The following is a 16,529-nucleotide window of genomic DNA, read 5'->3' as shown; positions in this document are numbered from 1 at the left end:
GCTATTTACGAGTGCCCTTGAATGCTCCGCGCATGCGCGCCGAGTAAATAAAAACATCCACTGCTATGATCGGCCATTGAGGTAAAAGGGTAGGTTTGATGGGCCTCCCTTACATTATGGGACTTACTTGTTTGATCGCTACGTGAACAATGGGGGTGGTATTGAGAGTGCCTGCTACACCTAAAGTTTGTTCGGGGTTGGTGATGGCATCTACATTGATCCACCCATTGTGGGAGTTTGCTGGCCAATTAGAAGCTATGGGGGGGGAGTGGTCACTTGAAGGGGGAGTGTCTGGTCACCTGTGGCTGCAAATATAAGGGGGGATGTTACAGCTGGATAGCCAAACCCATGAGGAAGTCCATTGGACGAAACATGTCGGGGGCGTGGCTATACGGCGACCAGCACACACAGTAATCAAGCTGATAGAAGGCGGAGGGAGGAGAACATACAGATTGAAGGACGTTTTTTGGCGCTGTTTTCGATTTGAGATATCTGCTGTCAGGTACCACACAGATACCTTGTATAGAGACGGTGCTATGAGACACTTCCTAGCCTGCATCCAGCTTACTCACCAATGTTTATGAGGGGAGAACCTTTGAATTGACCAGTGGATTGTCTTTTTGAAGTGCCTGTCTTTAATTGAACCCATGTGAGTGTGATTTTAAACTTTTACGTTTATTAAACTAGTTTTACATTATTACACTATGGGAAGTTTCCTTTTGTCTCCTTGAGGTAATTTTGAGATAATAAGTGACTACCCTCTGCCTGCGGAGTTCTCATAAGAAGCGATTTGGAGAAATTGATCATCATTTGCACACATTATAAGCGCTTTTGCCTGACAGGAGAGTGCTGGGCAATACCTTTGGTGAGTTTTCTATACAAGGGGGGCACGAGCACCAAGGGTGCGGTGGAGGCTTCACACTTGATGGACACTTGGCTACAGAATGTTTAGTTTGAATTAATCAATCTTTGAACTATTGCCACTATTGGGATTGCTGCTTTTCATTGATTTTTCTTGATTGAAGATTTATTGAACTCACTTTGGAACCACACATTTTTTTAGAGCACTATTTGTTTTGGTGTTCATTTTTTATTTTTATTTTTCACGTTGTCACTTTTTCACAGCAATATTATTTGTGCGATTTGTATGAGTTTTCTGACTGCATATTTCTATTTGATTGTCATTTTTTGCTGCTATTTCATCATTATTTATTATATTGTTGATCATTTTTGTATGCACATTTTTTCACGTTGGGTATTATAGCACACTGATATTCAACAGTGTGGATTTTGTTTAGCGCCACTAGGTGTTTTTGTTTGCATTTCAAGTGTTAGATTTGCCTTCTTTCCACCTTCTGATAAATACATGTTCTCCTAATTTGACCTGAAGCAATGGGTACAGGCTTCGACTCACTCTGTTGGTAACACCCTTGACTTTGTATTCTTCTACCTATGTTCGCCTTGCAACCTCTCCAACAATCATTTTCCTCTCTCTGCTCATCACCTTATTAGTTTCTCTCTCTCCTTGTCTTCCACCACCTTTCCCTCCAATTTCCAAATCATCCCCCATAGAAAATTTCGCCACTTCAATCCTTCTCTTCTCTATTCTGCTACTGACCACCTCTATGACAAAATCTCACCCTTGTCCTGCTCCAACCTAGCCACTTCTGTCTACAGAAAATTCCTATCCTCAAACCTGGAGGAGCTCGCCCCCCTCACTACACACAGAATCATGCCTTGACTCCCACAACCCTGGCAAACAGATGACACTAGAAATCTCAGAAAATGTAGTCATGTTCTTGAGCTCCTGTGGCAAACAACATATACAAATCTGCCCTCCAAAAATACAATTCTTGCCCTCACACTGCCAATCAAAACCTATTCTATCACTCTTATTAACACCTTCTCATCCAGTCCCTGTCAACTCTTCTCTACCTTTAAAGAGGAAGTCAACCTCCCTGTAGTCGTTGTACCTATAGGTACTGTAAATAGGTCCTAAACATGCACAGTTTAGGAGATATTTACTGTATACTGTTCCAATGATGTCATCAGCCCATGTAATTTCTTCAGGAAACCTGTGCTGTGACTGGTGTGATCGGAGGCTCGCCTTGTCTACAACCAACTGAGTGACCACCAGTTATGTAAGTAACTCAGTTAAAATAAACTTAACGCAGTTTCTTTAGAGGGTTACGAGTAATCTGACTGATTACTCTTCCCCTCATGGTAACGCCGTTCCCATTACTTGGGCGGTGTTACCGCAATTACATCCTGTCTGGCCCACCCCATCCTGCCCCGCCTATCCAGAGAGAGAGAATGTAGGGAGGCGCTGAAACACTGAAAAATGAAGTCAGCTGACCAGCTTCATTTTGAACGGGACTCCAGGTAGATGGGACTAGCGAAGGAAGTCAAGGTCGCCGCCTCCATCGCGAGATTGACACTTCGTGAACCCTGTCGCCTGGTATGGATTTAAAGGGGAACCCCTACGCTGAAAAAACGGCATGGGGGTCCCCTAAAGTCCATAGCAGACCATTTAGTAACCGAGTTACTAACGCAATTGCTTTTTGGGAGAAGTCATTTGTAACTTAACTAATTACTTTTTTAAAGTAAGATGACCAACACTGGTGACCACCTCATTAAGAATAATTTTCTTAGGAGTGTGCGCATGCGCGGCGCCCTGTGATGGTCGCCTGAACACAGGGCTCCGCATCGTCCCAGCCTTGCCGCTCACTTAGCGGCTGAACACAGCCGAACTAAGCGGCGATTCGACTAGCGGGTAGGAGAGGGTTAGGCACCCGTTTCACAGGCCTCCCGGGAGCGGACAAGATTTCTAAGATGGAGGCAGAGCGGCCACCTCACGAGGCCCTTGCTGGATCAGCAGGATCTTCTCACTGGCGAGACAGGCTCCATGAAGAGGTATGTGGAGGGGGTCTCTCCCCACTAACCCAGGGAGGTCCCCTGTCCCCTGCCACCACAGTCTCTTTACTAAACCATACATTGGAGGACATTCAGGGCCTATCCCCTGCAGGGGAACATCTATCTTAACATGCCAGTGCTTTCAAGGAAGCTGCACAACTCATCCCTCAGCCATCCCAGTCCCCTCAGCCACAGGACATGTCTCTATTGTTTTCCAAATTTGCTGAAATGCTTGACAGGGGGCTAGCACAGACGGCATCTAGAATTACCTCTGACATAAAATCTGATCTCCATATGCTGGGCTCCCGCATTGAATGTATTGAACTTAAAATGGATGCCACGATCGATCGATTGAATCAGAATTCCGATCGTTTTCAGGAACTGCACGATCAACTTGAGGGGGCATATGCCAAAATCGACGATTTGGAAAATAGGTCCCGCAGACTCAATTTCCGCATCAGGGGTCTTCCTGAGTCAGTAACAGATGTTCATGAAGCAGTTCATTCACTAATCAAGACCCTCATCCCTGACATCAGAACCCACAGAATGGAGCTGGATCGAGCTCACAGAGCCCTGGGTCCTCCCCACAAAGATGGCCTTCTACGTGATATAGTGGTTAAACCACACTACTTTAGCGTCAAGGAAGAGGTGATGAAAAGAGCTTGGTCGTCACCCCAGCTTCAACTTATGGGCCATCAGATACAACTATACGCAGACATTTCTCCCTTCACCGTCCAGAAGAGGCGATCCCTCAAGCCTTTGCTGACGATCCTGACACAGAAGAATATTAAGTACTGGTGGTTGTTCCCATTCGGTCTGAAATTTGATTTCAATGGTAAACCTTTCCGCTTCACCTCTCTCCATGAGGGAGAACTATTACTTCGCAAGCTTGGCCCCATTCCCTCGGATCCACCATCCCCCATGCAGACCGCAGCATCTGGGATGTCCAAACGACCGCCACCTTCCAGCCCCCTCATCTCACTCTGGATCTCCCCCAGGCACAAGAAAGCTAAAGATGGACTTCCTCCATGAAATTGAGACTGTTCTACCTCTGGTTAAAAAAAAAAATTTTCTGTGGGACTCATTTTTTGGGTCTGGACCTTCTAGGTTCTTTGGCCTCAGTGCCAGTTGAAAATTTTCTCTTCCAATTACCCCCCTTCCACCCCCCCCCCTTTTTTTTTCCAGTATGCCCTTATACAAAATCTTTTGACATGGCCTTTTTGCCGGTCTTACATAAAAAGCTATTTGTAACGGTGTGCTATAGGTGTTCAGTTCTGTTTTTTAGTCATAACTGCTTGCATTTAGGTTGGTGCTGCGGGGGCTGGGATGAGCCTCCTGAGCACTCTTTCTTCTCTGGGTGAGATAGTCCCCTGGGGGCCTGTCTCATCTAGTCTGGACGACTCCTCCTTTGTAAGGATAGTAATGTTGGTCTCCTTTGGTGGGTGGATTAGATCTTCTCCCCCACCTTGGGAACGTTCTTCTTTTATGCATTTCTCTTCTTTCTGTTTCATGTTCTTCTTCTCTTATCTCTCCTAATTACAGCTCATGAAGTGGTCTCTCTCACCTATGATGCCCATAATGAAGCTTGGAAATCCTTTCTGGTGTTTTGAAGTCTGCAGCTGGTAACTAGCGAGAAGGTAGGTCCTCAGGGTATCCCTACCTTCTGTGCCTCTCTCCCCAATAAAGATTTTTCAGCATTATCACGCCCAAAAAATTGATATCCTATCTCTTCAAGAAACACATTTCCCGAAAATGTTATCAGCTCTCTTTCATTCACGCCAATTCCCCATTTTTTTCTTAGCTAATTCTGACAACAAAACCAAGGGGGTAGGTCTTTTTTTCTCGGGTAGGGTACAATTCTCTTTGGTTTCCAAATTTAGAGACCCAGGGGGTAGATTTATTCTCATTAAAATTATTATAGATTAACAAATTTACTCTCTTATCTCTTACTATGCTCCAAACAAAGGTCAAGCTCAGTTTTTCCAATCCATGCTTAGTACCTTGTCTCTACTTACGGAAGGAATAGTCATATACGGCGGAGACTCTAACTTAGCTTTTGACTCTGGTATTGACAAATCACGTCCCCCAGGAAGGAACAGGGTTTGTCCGACTAGGCAGAGCCTTAAGGTTGCCAGACAATTGTTTCACTATGGCTTGATTGATGCTTGGAGGGAACTCAATCCCAGGGCTCGAGATTATACTCATTATTCTAGTCCTCACCAAACCTTTGCAAGAATTTACCATTTTTTTATCCTCCAACAACATATCCCATTGGTTCACCGGTCGATAATTAAAGACTCTGCTTGCTTGGACCATTCACTTGTCCTTCTCTCCATTTAGGGGGGTACGATCCCTCGTTCCGGGTTGCACTGGCGTCTAAATGCCTCCATTCTCAGCAACCCTGTACACGTTACGGAAATAGAAAAACATATCATATCATATCATATATAAGATTACTTCCGCCTAAATGATGTAGAAGACATTTCCCCCTCATCGCTATGGGCGGCTCACAAGGCCACCATCAGAGGCGTCCTCATCCAACTCTCTACCAGATTGCGTAAGGCTCGAAAGGCAGAAATAAACAAGCTAGAACGGGAATTTTCTTCCCTGAGCAAACGACATAAAGCTAACCCCACACAACTTACAGCAGACAAACTCGATGTGACCCGCAATGCTTTAAATCTTGCGCTTACAGCTGTTGCAGAAAAAGACCTCAGATGGGAGGGGGGACGCTTTTATCAACACAACAATGGCCTCGGTACTCGACTTGCTAGACGACTTACCCCTAAAACCAGACTGTTTTCGCTTCCCAAAATCAAAATGAAAGATGGTTCCCTATCTCAGAATCCCCAAAAAATCTCGGATGCATTTCACGACTTTTATCTTTCCCTTTATGGCAATAAAGACAGTAGCTCAACCCCCGATGCTATTCACTCGTTCTTACAGTCAACTCAAATCCCCACACTGAAAGACCATCACAGGGATGAATTTGAAGCTCCAATTTCCACAGAGGTAGTAGAAGGGGTCATTAAGAATCTTAAGTCAAATTCGGCACAGGGGCCCGACGGATTCTCGGTACCTTACTACAAACACTTCTCTCAGACTCTAGCCCCATATCTAGCATGCTTCTTTAACCACCTAAGATCTGGCTCTCCCCTGGATAAAACCTTGAATTTAGCTTTCGTAACGGTAATTCCTAAACCTGGGAAGGACCCCAGCTGTGTGTCTAACTATAGACCCATATCTTTGATCAATAATGATCTTAAAATCTTGACTAAACTCTTGGCTAATCGACTATCTAACTTCATTAGCCTATATGTTCATGCTGACCAGATGGGTTTTATCCCGGGGAGACGAGGCCTGGATCAAATAAGGAGGGCCGTAGACATAGTTTCACTTTTGAAGTCCAGGTGGGACGGGGGTCCTCCCCAACAGGGGTGCCTCCTCTCACTGGACCTAATGAAGGCGTTCGATTCAGTATCCTGGTCTTTCCTGTTCCCCACACTGGAAAAGTGGGGATTTGGACAATCCTTTATGAACATCATTCATGCACTTTACTCAACTCCAGAGGCACAAATAAAGATACAGGGATACTATTCGAACCCCTTCTCGATCCTCAGGGGCACAAGGCAGGGGTGCCCCTTATCTCCGTTGATTTTCGCCATGGTCATTGAAACACTTGCTATATCAATTAAAGCGAACCCTGACATTAAGGGTATAAGATGTGGATCGAAGATACACAAGTGTGCCCTATTTGCTGACGATGTACTGCTTTTTATTTCCTCTCCAACCACCTCGCTCCCAGTAATATGCAAACTGCTCGATGATTTTGGCAAAATCTCTGGGCTAAGGGTCAATTATGCCAAGTCCTTAGTGCTTAACATTAATCTTCCATCTATACTTGTTTCACAACTTAAACGTAACTTTCGATTTGATTGGTCGGAATCGGTTCTTCTTCCTTACTTAGGGATACACCTGACGGCTTCCATTGACAAATTATACACAGCTAACTTCCCCTCGACATTCCGTAAGCTTGAGGAAGATCTGCCCTTCTGGAATACCCTTAAATTATCCTGGCTAGGCAGGGTAAATTCGGTTAAAATGACGCTTCTCCCACGTATTTTGTATCTCTTTCGGTCTTTGCCCATCCCTGTCCCTAGGGACCGTATTCATAGCTTTCAGTCCAGAATCATGAAATTTATTTGGGGAACTAAGGGTCATAAAATCTCGAAAGAAACTCTATTCCGCAACAAAAATCAAGGGGGTTTGGGGGTCCCAAACATCCTTTATTATTACCAGGCGGCGCAACTCTCCCAACTTTCCACTATTTACCTTAAAATATCCCAGCCAGACTGGGTTCAGATGGAAAGACAGGCGGTTCCCAGCCATACTCTGGATTACCTTTTATGGAGCGCACCTAAGTCCAGACCGGCCATTATGGCGCCTACTCTCTCCCACTCCATCGCCCTTTGGGACTTTCCCACATATTCAAGAATCCCCTCTTCCCTCCAGGGCAGGACATTATGGCCTTCCGTTGGTGGCTGGATAAAGGGTTATATAGGATTGGCCACTTTATTTCCCCCTCAGGTCCTTTCTCTATGGGTCACTTTATCAAAAAGCTTCACATGCCTGAAACCGAAAAATTCAGATTCCACCAAATTTACCATTTTCTAAAGTCCTTGGGTTTTTCAGCTGACTCCCCTCTTTCTATCACTGAATATGAACTTTGGTGTGGTCAACCCATGGAGCAGAGGGGGGGGGGGATATCGGTGATCTATCGTGCTCTTACCCAAGCATATACTAAAACACTTTTCATGCGAGAATGGGAAACAGATCTACAACAACAATGGTCCTTAGGGGATTGGCATAAGACGTCTCTTACGGCCTTCAAGGGCTTTCTGAATGCAACTCTCATCAAAGCCAACTTAAAGATTCTTATGAGATGGTACATGGTTCCTCTCAGACTGGCTAAAATCTACCCGAATGCCTCTCCCCTTTGTTTCCGTAATTGTGGTCATATTGGTTCTATGTTACATATCTGGTGGGATTGTCCAAAATCAAGAATCTATGGAATAAGGTGTTCCACATTATACGGAAGATCGCAACCTTGCCCATCCACAAAACTCCTCAAATAGCTTTACTAAATTTCCCCTTACTGGGTGTCCCCAAATTAACTCAACAACTCATTAGATTTATTCTAGTCGGAACTAAACTCACCATTGCCAGGGCCTGGAAAAAAACTACTGTTTCCTTGAGATTGGTTAAAAGAAAAATTTCTTGAACCATGGTTCAGGAAAAAACAGTAAGCATCTTCCTAGATAAGGTAGATAAACATACAGCGATATGGGATCCTTGGATCAGATACACCTCTAAGGCCGCGTACACACGCGGGGACTGTTCGCTCAACTTTGTCCGCTGAACAGTGTTTCAGCGGACAGTCCGCTCGTGTGTGGGCTTTCAGCGGACAGTTTCAGCGAACAGTCTGCTGAACAAGGTTTTTCGGAATTTCCGAAAAACTGTCCGCTGAAACCTTGTTTCAGCGAACAGTCCCCTCGTGTGTAGGCTTGTTCGTCAAACAAAGTTCCGCGCATGCTCAGAAAGAATTTATACGCCGAAGGTTGCATTGCAGTGTATAGGACGTCGTTTTCTAGACCCGTCGTACGTGCCGTTCACGTCATCGTGCACGGTTTCAGCAAACTGTTCGTACGTCGTGTGTGGCCATGTCCGTCCATGCTAATTTTGAGCAGACTGTCCGCTGAAACTGTTTGATGAACAAAGTTGAGCGAACAGTCCCCGCGTGTGTACGCGGCCTTAGTGTCTACATTCACCAGGGATTCCTTATTGAGGCTTGGTGAGAGAGACCCACTTCAACAAGAGCTACTTAATTTTGTATCTCTTTTCTTTTCCTTTTCTCTTTTCTTTCCCTTCTTTCTTCTAATTTCTAAATATATCTTCCCTCTTATTTAGTGCTTCTTAGCAGGCTTATTGTAGATACAAATGAGGTCTATGCCCTCTATAAGATTATAAACCTCAAGCCTCAATTCTGTTAGCAGATTGTTCATTGTCTTATTTTGATCGATCATTTTGGTTATTTATCGTCCAAGGTATTTAATGATACTTCGTTCCGAGACATTAGTTTTAGGTTACTTAGTCCTGAGGATGTTCTCACAATAGGTATACAATCTTGTGATGGGTGGGGTCTCCGGGTGTTCAGCACAGCAAGTTCCCATTCGGGGTGCTGGGCCCAGGAGGCTCGACCCTCCACTTCATATGTTGGATTTACAGGACCAAGAGGTTTATTGCTAATAAGGCTCTGCATTGTTTAGGATGTTTAGCATAAGGATTACCCGGTCCACACTGATTAACATTCTGAGTTTAGCATTACTCATTAGGTCTCAGGGTTTATTTTCTGTCAAAACTTACTCTATATTGTGTTTTGTACAATTGAGCACTGTGTATACGACTATTTGTATCTTTCTAAACCCTCAATAAAAATCTATTGAAAGTAAGAATAATTTTCTTGATCCCTTTCAGTCTGGATTTCGCCCTCAACACTCCACAAAAACTGCTCTTCTAAAACTCACAAATGACTTACCAATCTCAAAAACCAACAGACACTATTCTGTACTCTTACTTCTGGACCTTTCAGGTGACTTTGATATGGTTGACCACCCCCTCCTCCTCAAAATACTTTACTCCCTTGGTCTCCATGAATGTACTCTTCTCTGGCTCACATCCTACCTATCTCACCGCACCTTCAGTGTCATTTACAATTCTACTTCCTCCTCTCCTCTTACTCTCTCTGCTGGGGTCCCCCAAGTTTCTGTTGGACCACTCCTATTTTATATCTACACCTCATCCTTGGGTCAGCTGATAGCCTCCCATGGCTTTCAATATTATTTCTACACTGATGACACCCAAATTTATCTCTTCACCCCTCAGCTCACTCCATCAGTCTCCTTACTCATCACTAACTTACTAACAGACATATCTGTCTGGATGTCACACTACTTCCTCAAACTCAACTTGTCCAAAACCGAGTTCATAAGATTTCTTCCCCCATGTGTCTCTTCCCCTGACTCCTCTGTCAAGAGCAATGGCATAACCATCCACCCATCCTCACATGCCAGGGTACTAGGTGTTATCCTGGGCTCTGAACTCTCCTTTTGGCCCCATATCCAATCACTTTCCAAAGCTTGCCGCCTCAACCTCAGCAACATCTCCAAACTACACCCCTTCCTAACCAATGAAACCATAAAGCTTCTGCTTCACTCCCTGATTATCTGGTTGTCTCTCGCCTCAACTGCTGCAACTTCCTCCTCATTGGCTTACCTTTAAATAGGCTTTCACCCCTTCAGCCCATAATGAATGCTGCTGCCAGACTCATCCACTTCGTTCCTCCCAAGACCTCCTGCTCTCTAGCTCCCTCATCACCTATTCCCATACTGGCCTCCAGGACTTCTGTCAAGCCTCTCCTATCCTCTGCGATTCCCTACTCCAGTCTGTCAGACTATCTCCAAATCTATCCAATTTTATGAGATCCATGAAAACTTTTCTCTTCAGAATAGCCTATCCTGCCTCCACCTAACACATCTACTTTAATTTTGTTCATCAGCTCATCCCCCACAGTTATTACCCTTTTGTATCACTTAATGCTCTCTCCTACATTGTGAGCTCTAATAAGCAGGGCCCTCTGATTCCTCCTGTATTGAATTATACTGTAATTGTACTGGCTGCCCTAACATTGTAAAGCCCTGTGCAAACTGTTGGTGCTAAGTAAATCCTGTATAATATTAAATAATAATAATAATAATAATAATAAAATGATATGGCCATTTTAAATGGACACAGTAATACCTTATCAAGGAAAGCAAGACACAGAAATCTAAAAAACAAGAAGATGGTCGCAAAAATAATATTTCATAAAATACTAAAACAAAACAAGAAGATAGTAGGCAAAAATATTTCATAAAATACTAAAACAGTTGTTCTGAAATTTTTTGGGCTTGTTCCCTCTTTGCTTCCCAGTCATAGCACTAGTGTCCCCTTACATACACAATCTAATACTTCTTTCTTTCAAAGTCTACTTATCTCAGGCTATAAACATAGGTAGGCATTTCAAACTTGTCTCCTTTTAATAGCATATAGGGCACTAGAATTAAAATAAATCTTTGGATGTTAATTCAGACTTTGGACCATAAACTAACACATTATATCTATTATTTGTATAAGATAGTTGCATAGTTTAAAAGACACAGGTCCATCCAGTTCAGACTTTGTGTGTATATTTGTGTGTTTGATTTTTACTTTACAATGCAGGGTATAAACAGACTGAATTTTGGGCTTGTGTATAACTGTCTGTTCACCAGAAGCAGGATCAATAACGAGCCTCTGTTTATGGTGATGTTATAAAACCAGCATTTGATCAGTGCTTGCAGTCTGTGAAATCTGTGAAATCTGACAGGAGTGGGAACCCAGGTTGTCAGAATACAATAGAACATTGGCACAGATCCCTGCATCTACATCATTTGTCATGATGCACAGTTCCACAGTACTTTAGACTCTGCTTTCCAAGGAAGACATCTAAAAGTCTTTTCGAGTTGTTAGCACTCTAATTCAGTAGCACTTCCTGGGGAGGAAGTTCTACATTTTAATGCTTTATTGGTAAAGAACCCTTTCCACAATCTAGGATTAACCTTGTTTCTTCTAACCTAAAATTGAGGCCACATGTCCCTTTCAGAAACTTTAAAGTGAACAATTTAAAACAGTTATTGGAGTCACTTTTGACATATTTGTACATTGTAATCATATCCCCTCAAGCGCCTTTTCTCCAGAGTGAATAACCATAATCTATGTAATCGATTCTCATAGCTGGGATCTTTCACCCCCCTTATTAATCTTGTTGCCCGTCGCTAAACTCCTTCTAATTCAACAGCATCTTTCCTAAGATAAAAAGGATTGGTCTGCCTCTAAAAATATTCCCCATCTCAGCTACTGCAATCGATTCCCTGGCTTCTACCACAACATCCCCATAGGGAGGCCAAACTGCATCCTTTGGTAAGACCTCTGCTGTCAGCTCTACAACAAGCTTATGCTAATACACTGAATGCCTCCTTACCTGGTCCTCTGATGCCTTTACATATTACCCAGAACTTGCATAATGATGTCCAGGGCCTTCTTGTGGCACATAATTCTTACAAAGAGGTTCTGGGTTTACATTTTTTCCAGCAAGGGCAATTTCTTTCTCATGAGGAGGTCTCAGCATTCACTGCTTTGTACAAGTTCCCATTTTGGACTTATGTACAAACTAGACACTTCTTGAACCCCCAAGGTCATACCACCTCATGGCCTAGGCCCCAAACTCCACTAGAAACATTTTGCAAGAGACAGGCAATAGCAACGCTATGTCATTTCAACCATATACTCTTCTCTTTTTGCGGATCAATCCACATTCACCATTGGCACAGGACTCCCTCCCTGCTACATAAGTTCTACCCCTCCCCCAATAATGTGTGCTGGAACTGTGGAAGAAGGCACTAGGTTTCATATCTAGTTACAGCCCTTTAGGCAAAAACTCCACAGGATTATTACAGCAGCTATAACTGACACATGGATTACTCTTGGATCTTTTGCATCACACATCCATACTGCACAACATTTTCTCCAAATCACTCACTATGTTTTTGGTTAATGCTGCCAGAAAGTGTGTACCTTGTCACTGGCACTCAGACAGGATCCTGACTTTAAAAGAATGGTTCCAAATAATCAACCAATTATAAGAGATGGAAGAGCTCATTCATATTTCTCAAGATAGACTCAAAACATGGTTCTGCTAGATCCACTTTAAAAAAACTTCCGCCTACAATGATCATTGTTGACCTGTTGGCAATCAGGCATGGATGCTATGCTCAATTCCACAGCTTATCTGTATAGGTTGTAGTCCATTAGGGGTTCGTACCTTGCAGCAGGGACGGAGGGTCACAGGTCGAAGGAGCAGGGTCCCTATTCTCATTCTTTTTCTATCCCCTCTCCCCTTTAACCTCTCTGCTCCCATACCCTCCCCCTCATCCTCCCGTCCCACTTTCCTTTTTTCTTCCTTGTCCCATTCCCTATCCTATTTTACTGATAGGGCTCCCCTGGGAGATGTGTTCCTCTATCAATATTAATGTATCATTATACCAATGAGAATTGGAACATTGTCACTTACTATTTAACCTTTAAAAGTTTTATCGTATTACTTGTTGAGAATGATAAAGCCATTTTGTACTGCAAAAAAACATTTTTTTTTGCAAAAAAAGAATATTATGGGGAAAAAAAAAACATTTTCTGAGCGCTGGTGACCAAAACTGAACTACATATTCAAGATGAAGATGAACCAGAGTTTTTAGAATTTTTAGAATTATTGACTTGCCTCTTGAATGTATGCCCTTTTTATTGCATGGTATTGCTTTGCTAGCTTTAACTTTGTTAGCTGCAGTTTGGTAGGTCTGTGATCTACAAGTACCCCTGATAATTTTTCCATAACTTTGCATAGCTTTACATTTCTCAGTAATAATAAGCCCCATCTGCCCAACACCCCTTTTTATCAAGGTCTTCCTGTAATGATGCTATCATATGCAGAATGTATTTCCTTGCATAATTTGGTATCATAAGCAAACTGAAATTAAAATTTAGCTCTTAATTCCAACCTCTACATTATTTATAAACGAATTGAACATCATTGGCCACAAGACAGAACCCTGGGTCACACCGCTCACAACTTTAGACCATTCAGAGAATGGGCATTTATCACTACTCTCTGGACCTGTTCATTTTACCCTTTTCCTATCCATGTATATATCCATGTATATAAAGTGTCATCCACTCCAACAGACCTTATTAACTATTTGCCAACTGTGCTATAGCTGAATGACAGCTACACCGTGGCAGACTAGTTCTGGATTGTCATCATATGATGGCATGTTGTGATCATGCCCACTGTGCACCTGCGGCTGGGCATTGGTGGCATGTTCTGTGATCATAGATTGAGATAAAGAGTTAGTCAGCAGCTCTTTACCACATGATCAGCTATTGGTACCTGTAGAACCAGACAAATTTGAATGAGTATATGGTTAGCTTAAAGAGGAAGTAATCGCATACTAGCACATTATGTGAAACTTACCTGCAAACAAAGCCCTCCACTGATGCATTGTCACCACTGGAGACCGCATCCATCTTCACCCATCTTCCTTCCGGGTCCGCAGATTTTGGCTGTGTGACTGGTTGGGGAGCCGCCATTCACGGCATAGGAATCTGAAGGAACTGCATGGGTGCATCATCGTCGGCATATACATGTAGCACTGACCCCTAAAGGAGCTGCTGTTTTTTTTGTTGGGCTTACCGTTACCTCACCTGCTCACTGTGTCCATCTTAGGGGTCCCGTGGTAAAGTGGATTAAAGAATGTTCGCTCCGACACTTAGTCCTTTTTCCAAAGATTTATTTGAAAGAAACATGAAGTTTTGCAATAGAGGGATAGAGGTCTAAGGGGAGTTCAGGTACCTTGTAATTGTGGGTTAGAGGTATTTCCTTGATCCAGAGGACAAACAGCTTCCACAGGCTGGATCTAGCAATCACCAGATAGACCTCTCTCACTGACCTAGCAGCAGATGAGATGCTTGAACAAAGTCTCTGCCACAGACTTGTCAATTCAAATAAAATCGTTGTGCAATCCTCTGCCACAGGAAAGCACAACCAGCAACTTGTTGAGAAATTAAAGAGTTGTCACACCGTGCCAGTTTCTGTCAGCCAGTCCGGAAATACTGTGTGATAGGTGACCCAGGATACATCCTCCAACTGAGTCTCCAGGCTCTTTCAGAGATACCAGCCTCGTTGCTTGCTCCTCTCCTGAAAAAGTCCTTCCCTGGATCCTCCAGTCGCTTGGCTTCTCCCCCCAGGCAAGACAGCACAGGACCACCCCTGGATTGGTAGGCCACAAAACCTTTGGGCCCACCTTTTCAGTTACAAAGCCTCGAACCAGCCGGTCCCGAGACATAGAGACAGGCAGCATGCACCTCAGGCCAGGAGGGCCATGAGGTCGGGATAACGAACCCCAAAAATATGGCACCTTAAGTACCCCTACCCAGAATGCACAGCAGGTGAACCACTCCCACTGGGCTATTTCTGAGTAAAAGGGGTACCCAATGCATTCAGCCTGTTGCATTTCCAACACTTACCAGTGGTGACAGCAACACCCATGGAAACTTGCACAACCCAGCTGAACTGGTACAGAAACCAGAACTTTAACATAATTAGTCTGAGCCAAACTGCAGCTTCAGACAAACTTAAATTTACAAAAACAATAGTGTCTGCTCATTAGGAGCAGGGTGCGACATATAGTAAATTTCTCCCAAACGGTGCACGTTTAGGAGATTTTTATAGTACCTATAGGTAAGCCTTAATATAGGTAAAATTTGTCTATGGGAATTCACAACCACACACACACACAGACACACACATATCACATATACCTAGTGAAGTGAACATCCTCAGATGGTACACAGGGATGAAAAAAAAACAAGTTTTACATGTATACAGTAGGTGCTGTCTTCAGCTCTATATACTGTTTAGAAAGTTCAGATAGTGTTAGGAGATTTTCTCTTCCTGATTAGCCCTGCAGTGAAGCCTGGGCATACAGCCAAGACAGATGATTGGAGGAAAGGCACACACCCTCTCTCCTCATAGGTAGAGACTTTCAGCTCTGTTGAATCAGTGGAGACAGTCAGCTGTCAAGTCCCATTCACATCTCCCCATAGTGGTAACTCATGATATGCGCACATTTTTTTTGGGGGGGGGGGTTTGGAGCATTTCTGCTCATCATGCATACGCAGCCCATTCACTTGAATAGGCTGCCCTAGGCAGAAAAATGCCCCCAAAGAAGCTTCAGAACTTATTACTGAGATTTTTGGTACTTTTTTTTAAACATATTTGTTGCAGCCACATGCTTACTACCTGCATTTGAGGTTCCATTAACATCTAACAGCAATGCAAGTGCAAGTTTCCAAAGCGCATGTTTTTTATATGGTTTTCTGTGAGTTTGGAAATGCATAGATGTGAATGGAGGCTCATTCTTCTTATGTAAACCCACCAATTTCACATTCAGGCCCCATTCACACCTAGCATAGTGCGAGAGAATTTTTTTGGGCTCCTTTTTCCCACAACACTCATAGGGCAGCCCATTAATTTCAATAGGTTGCTTACACAAGGATGTTTTTTACTGTTTGTTTTACTATGTTTGTCACTCGTCAAAATGTGTGTTTGCTTGTGGGTTTGGGGTGCCATTAACAGTTAATGGCACCAAAAGAGCTACTATACACACTATATAAACTGATTATACCATCTCTGCAGGCAGGTTACTTACCTTGTCCCCAGGATCCTGTGATGTCCCCCACTGTGTCTGCGGGCTGTGTCCTCCATCTGATGCCTCTGTGTGCCGGGCTCCATTCCCTGCGAGCATGGCAACACACGGGGGGAGGAGCCTGGCGGCAAATTAAAAAAACACAAAATTCATAGCACATACAGTATGCTGTAATCCTACAGATTACATTATTTTATGAAATCATTTTACATGCCTTTTGTC

The sequence above is a fragment of the Lithobates pipiens genome, unplaced genomic scaffold (assembly GCF_037356315.1).
Source record: "Lithobates pipiens isolate NorthernLeopardFrog02 unplaced genomic scaffold, aLitPip1_a1.2 Scaffold_10, whole genome shotgun sequence".
Taxonomy (NCBI): Eukaryota; Metazoa; Chordata; class Amphibia; order Anura; family Ranidae; genus Lithobates; species Lithobates pipiens.
The sequence above is the reverse complement of the archived record's forward strand: the minus strand, read 5'-3'. Positions refer to the sequence as shown.